The sequence below is a fragment of the Lissotriton vulgaris genome, chromosome 4_1, assembly GCF_964263255.1.
Source record: "Lissotriton vulgaris chromosome 4_1, aLisVul1.2, whole genome shotgun sequence".
NCBI lineage: Eukaryota > Metazoa > Chordata > Amphibia > Caudata > Salamandridae > Lissotriton > Lissotriton vulgaris.
The window spans coordinates 1,694,933,720-1,694,939,719 of record NC_141691.1 but is presented as its reverse complement, the minus strand read 5'-3'; positions in this window follow the sequence as shown (position 1 = coordinate 1,694,939,719).

The window sequence follows — 6,000 nt, the reverse complement described above, 5'->3', positions numbered from 1 at the left end:
TTGACGAGGTGCATGTTTCAGTCACCCCTTGGTATTCAAGTTGATCTAATATCTCCCTGACCAGTTTTTTAGCTTTTTGCTTAACTGCCTTTAAGTACAGTTGGTACTGCCTTTGTGCAGTTGGTTGTTTTTTTTTTACTGGATTTTATGGAGAGGAGAATCCTCATCCCATCCTACATGATTTTATATAATGCAGGAGCCTGGGCAACTGCCCATTTCCTGGCATTAGTATATTTTAAATGAATTGGAATGTGGTTGGAGACAGCTGGCATAATGATATCTTCGCAGTGTGGGCACTCCCTGACAAATTGTGGTGGCCAGTCTTGTTCAGCTAGAAGAATGTCATAACCCTTAGAAAGTCGCTCCCAAAATAGTGCTCTTAGTTTTCTTGTTATGTCCCCCTCCATCCGGATTGTTACTTCATATAACTTATGTGAGACACTAACCCTGGTATCTGCAGTTTCAACTTGAATGAACTCATTCAAGTCCACTGTCTCCAGATGATCTTTCAAGTTCTTGCGAGCTATGGTGACTTCTGCTGCGCTGTCCAACATCGTTTGAGCCCATTCCCCTTCATGAGTTGTGTCCTCAAGATCCTCGGCATGTCTGATTTTTAGACCTGCTACTTTCTTTTTGGTGAATTGAGTTTTCTTATTTTTCTGAACGTGTTGATCGTCTTTGGACTTCACACGTTCTTCCTTGTTTTCTGACCGCCCTCTTCTTTTGGATTTCTGTGACGAAGTCTGAAAGGTACGAGAGGAACGTGTATCAGTATCTTGATATCTATAAGGTTTTCTCAAATTATCCCTATTACTGAGGTTATACCTCCTTTCAGAGGGCTCCTTTTGAGGAGACCTACCTCTGGATTGAGATCGCTTCTCTTTAGAAGTTTGTTTAGTGTTCTCCCAATTCTTTTTAGGAGTAGCAGTAGTGTTTTTATTAAGACCTTATCATGACTTTCAGACAGTTGGGGTTTCACTGGTTGCCCACCCAGGCTGTCTCCGTCTAATTCTTCATAGGATTTTTCAATTATTCTGGCTAGTTCTTGTGGTTGCTCAGTTACATCAAATTCCCTTAACTTTTGGTGGATCGCCACGGATGCTGCTTCACCTTTAATACTAACTAATATTATTGTTGAGACCTGTTTGAAATCTTTCAGTAATTTCATACCTAGATTTAAAGCAGGCTCGGCCCCGTATTCATTTTTAATTTGTTTCAGGACGTCTGGTATCACAGCCATAGACGGAACACCGTGTGTTTTAGTGTACCCCAGGTGTCGCAGTCATCCAGGTGTGGTGCAATTCCAATTGGTAAACAGATTGTAAGAATTCTGTGTTTCTCATGAGGGGTAGTATCGGGAAATACTGCCTCAATTTGAGTAATTTCCTGAGCTATCCAGGATGGAATTTTTTCCTGTTTTGCTGGTAATTTACCAACGACTGAATGTAAAGTCTGTGGTCTAGTTTTATTTGTGTTCCCCTGGTAAGGGGATGCTGTGGAATCATTATTGCCGGCTGGACTGTAAGAGTCCGCATGACATATTGAACAAATTGTCTATAGATTTTGATTAGTTCTTTGAGTTGAACTAATAGCTCCGCATCTGACATTTCTTCAATGGCAGGATGTGGTGTATAGCTGGCTAAAAAAACCATGTTGCCCCTGGTCTACCTAGTGGACCGAGCCTGGTAATATGATTTATATGTTTTAGGGTGCCTTTAAACCAGAGTGCATGCTCCAGGTAAGTTAGTGGAATTTCTATATCCTCGAAAGGAATGTATTCCTCTTGTGGTTCATCTTCTTTGTAGAAGTGAAACAATTTTGTTCTTGGATCTGCTTCAGGGAAGACTATCCATGAATAGAATACCTCTGTCTGGTGATATTCGTGTGCCTCTATCACAAAAACGACCCTACCTCCTCTTGCTGATAGGCCATTTCGTATTAGTTTTATAGTGATGGCTTCCCTTACATTTTCTGGAATGCTTATAGCATCCTCCTCGGTCTCTTGAAGACCTGTAAAGTTTAAAGTTTGTACGGCGTTGTCGCCTGTAGCTCCGCTGGCCCCGGGATTATCTTTGTCGGTCATTTTGTTGACTGAAAGTTTGCAGAGAAAGTTTCAAGGAAACAAAGATAAGGTGCAACTGTTTTGGAACACTGTATCCTTCAATGTTGAATAAACCAAAAACTAATACATAGGACTTTTTTCGTCCTACTCAGCTATGGCGGATATTATCCTTTTACCCACTCCAGACGTCTATTGGAGTATTTACGGAAAAAAGGGGTCTCTGAGAAAAGCACGACTGAGTTACTTTAGTATCTAGCGTTAAATTAGTGCCTTACCAAATGTTGGGCGCCATGTAGTGTAGTTCCTATATTCCCAATAGGCTCTGCGCATTGGAATAATATATCCTATAGATTTGACGGAGGGACCCCCTGTCAGAACAGGGTTTCAGATCCACGAAAGGGTCTGGTGACACGGAATCGGACTTGTCTGGCAAAGGTAGCCTGGAGCTCCTAGAGGTGACCCCACACACAGCGGATGACATTATTTAATTGGGAGCGATCGCTTTGAATGTTTTGTGACTGGGCCGATACTAAAGTCCACGTAGTGATACACGCAGGACTTGATCTGTTACAGGTTGTGATAGAACTGATAAGGTAGCATACCTGCAACCCCCGTTGAGGGCCTTACTCCATATTGTTTGGGCCTTCATTGATTTGTAGTTTGATACAGGGAAGTTTGGGCAGATGGTCGTTGCCAATATGCTCTGGGGCCGGGGAGTTGTTTCAAGTTTGGGTCCATTATAGTTGGTCAGTCATGATTCTGTTGCATGCGGAGGTGCCACAATGATGTTGTTTGTTGTCTTGGGGTGGTAGGGGTGGAGTAGGGGGAGGGGGTTTGTGTAACCTGGCGGGCGGGTGATGTCGCAATAAGAAGTGAAATTGCTTACCTGGAACATCAGTGGCATGGGTACCATGGCTAAAAGTTATAAGATTTATAATGATCTGAAACAACGGGGTGTGCAAATTGCATTGTTGCAGGACATACACTTGACCAGGAGGGAGGTGGAGAGGCTGAGTAGGCACTGGAGGGGGCATATTTATGCAACTGGGTATGCAGCGTTTGCCCGAAGGGTATTGGTGTGGATTCGAATGGGAGTCCCCTTTGAGACAACTCGCACTGCAATAGACAAAGAGGGCCGACATGTATTTGTGGCGGGGAAACTATCAGGTCAGGAGATAACAATCAGCTGCTGATAGTCTCCCAACCACGACCAACTGACACACTTCACATTCCTTTCTGAGCACATAGTGAGCATGGAAAGTAGCTCTCCCGCCTAGGGAGAGGACACCCCTGCGCACAACTTGGGAGGGACCAAAAGGTCTAGTTCAATAAACAAATATTCAGTGATTTATATTCACAGTGGAAATGTCCAGCTTTCCGAGTTTATTTAAACTTCTTAATGGTGCATCACTGTTTGCAATATGTATCAGCAGTTGTAATCCAAACAGAGTTCATGAATTAAGGAGTGTTCATTATCACACAACCCAATGCATTTCGGGCGAAGCCCATCGTCAGGGGATTACTCTACAACAAAAAACAAAAAATTCTGGCTGTAATCGCAAGTATGTGCGGTAATATAACAAACACAATGAATATACAGTGTACATACAACGCTGGTCTAAAAAATAATTTAAAGGAGTGTGACATCAAGAAACCCGAAAAGAGGAAGATTAAAGTAGCCATGTGCTCCTATGAAAAAATCGCTGAACGTGGTTCACAAGGAGGAAAGAGTAAATGGAAGAAAATCCGTGCAGATTGTAAAGGGATACATTCGTGAAACATGCGTATTAAGGAGCAGTGGAGCGAGACACGCGGTGCCTGCCAGAATATAAAGATCGGTAACACCAGCTGGTGAAAGAGATAGGAAAGTCCCAGGGGAGGGTACTTACGGGTGTGATAACTACGCGAGGACTCCGCGGAGTTCCGTGGTGATTAACGACCAGAGGGTGGGGAATCAGGTTAGAAATACGTCATGCTGAACAGAGAAAAAGGACTAAACGGCCCTGAAGGTCAATCAATAGAAAGTATAAGCGCCATGTTGTAAGGTGCAAAAGAACCATGGATACGTGAATGAAAGGTAGACGAGTGGAGTAACAGAATCATATACGCAAAACATCAGAGTGTGTAAAAGGAAAAATGAGACGAGAAGCAGCATTCATGAAAACGTGGGAAAATTCTTGGACAAATACCTCCAACCATTCGTTATAACATCAGATTCTTTTGTAAAGGACACCACCGATTTCTTGCTGAAATTGGAACCGGTCATGAACCAACTCAAAGATTCTAATCTGATCATGTGTACAGTGGATGTCAGTTCCCTATACACCTCGATCCCCCATGACGGAGGGATAGAAGCCATTGAAAGAATCCTGGCCCAATCTGATCTTGATCATGACCTTAAAGTGTTCTTGATGGAGCTTACCATGTTTACATTATATCACAGCTATTTTACTATCTTTGACAAATGGTTTCTACAACTCAATGGCACGGCCATGGGAAATTCGGCGGCTCCTTGCTACGCCAATATATTCATGCGAATCTTTGAAGAAACTCACATCCTAAGCCAAGAAAACTGGCGAGAACATGGCCGGTTATACCTTCGTTACATTGACGACATCTTCCTCCTATGGGCAGGCACCACTGAAACATTTGTTACCTTCCTTGACACCTAGAATAACATTACTCAACGGATACAATTTACATGGGATTACAGTACATCCTGCGTCCATTATCTGGACGTAAAAATACTGAGAGAACTGGGTGATTGGTCCACTACCATTTTTCGAAAACCCACTGACAGAAATTCGACTTTACATTACCAGAGCTTCCACCGCATGGGACTAAAGAATAACCTACCGTATGCCCAGATACTACGGGTAAAAAGAATAGTCTCAAAACCTGATGAGAGCAAAACTCAAATCAAAACAGTCTTGGAACGTCTCCGAGCACGTGGATACCCCACCCCCATACTAGACATGGCAATCCAGAGGAGTGAAAAATGCACTAGAGCCTCTTTGTTACAACCCAAACAGAAGGCACCCTCCGACCGTATGGTGGTAGTGTCCAAATTCTCTAAAGCATCCACTCATTTTCAGAAAATCATCCGCAAACATTGGTCCATCCTGACATTGGAACCTGATTTTAAAGGATTGTTCAATCAGCCCCCTATCTTCGCATTTACCAGGGGAAAGAACCTCAAGGAAATCCTGAATCAAACCAGTGGACCCAAGACCAACGTCACCTACACGGGCCTAAAACCCTGTCATAATTGCAGTAATTGCAACAACTGTATCCTGGGCAACTCGATCAACCATCCCATGAAAGGCAATTCCATAAAATTGAAAGTGAACGCCACATGTAACAGTAAGAACGTTATATATGTCTTAAAATGCCCATGTGGTAAATGTTACGTCGGCCATACGGAAAGGAAGATCCGCACTAGGATCTTAGAACATAAGAGCAACATTCGCACTGAGAACTTAAAATCTACTGTGGCTACCCATTTCTTGGAAAATAGACATTCAGTGGCTCAACTAAAATACCAAATATTGGAACAAGTCCCAATTACCTTGAACAATAAGAACTATCTACTCAAACGTGAGAACTTTTGGATCCGTTATTTGTCTACGATGGTCCCCTTGGGGCTCAATGATCGCATTGAATTTCTTTGTTATTTATAACCTGACCCTCATGTTTCCTTTTACACACTCTGATGTTTTGCGTATATGATTCTGTTACTCCACTCGTCTACCTTTCATTCACGTATCCATGGTTCTTTTGCACCTTACAACATGGCGCTTATACTTTCTATTGATTGACCTTCCGGGCCGTTTAGTCCTTTTTCTCTGTTCAGCATGACGTATTTCTAACCTGATTCCCCACCCTCTGGTTGTTAATCACCACGGAACTCCGCGGAGTCCTCGCGTAGTTATCACACC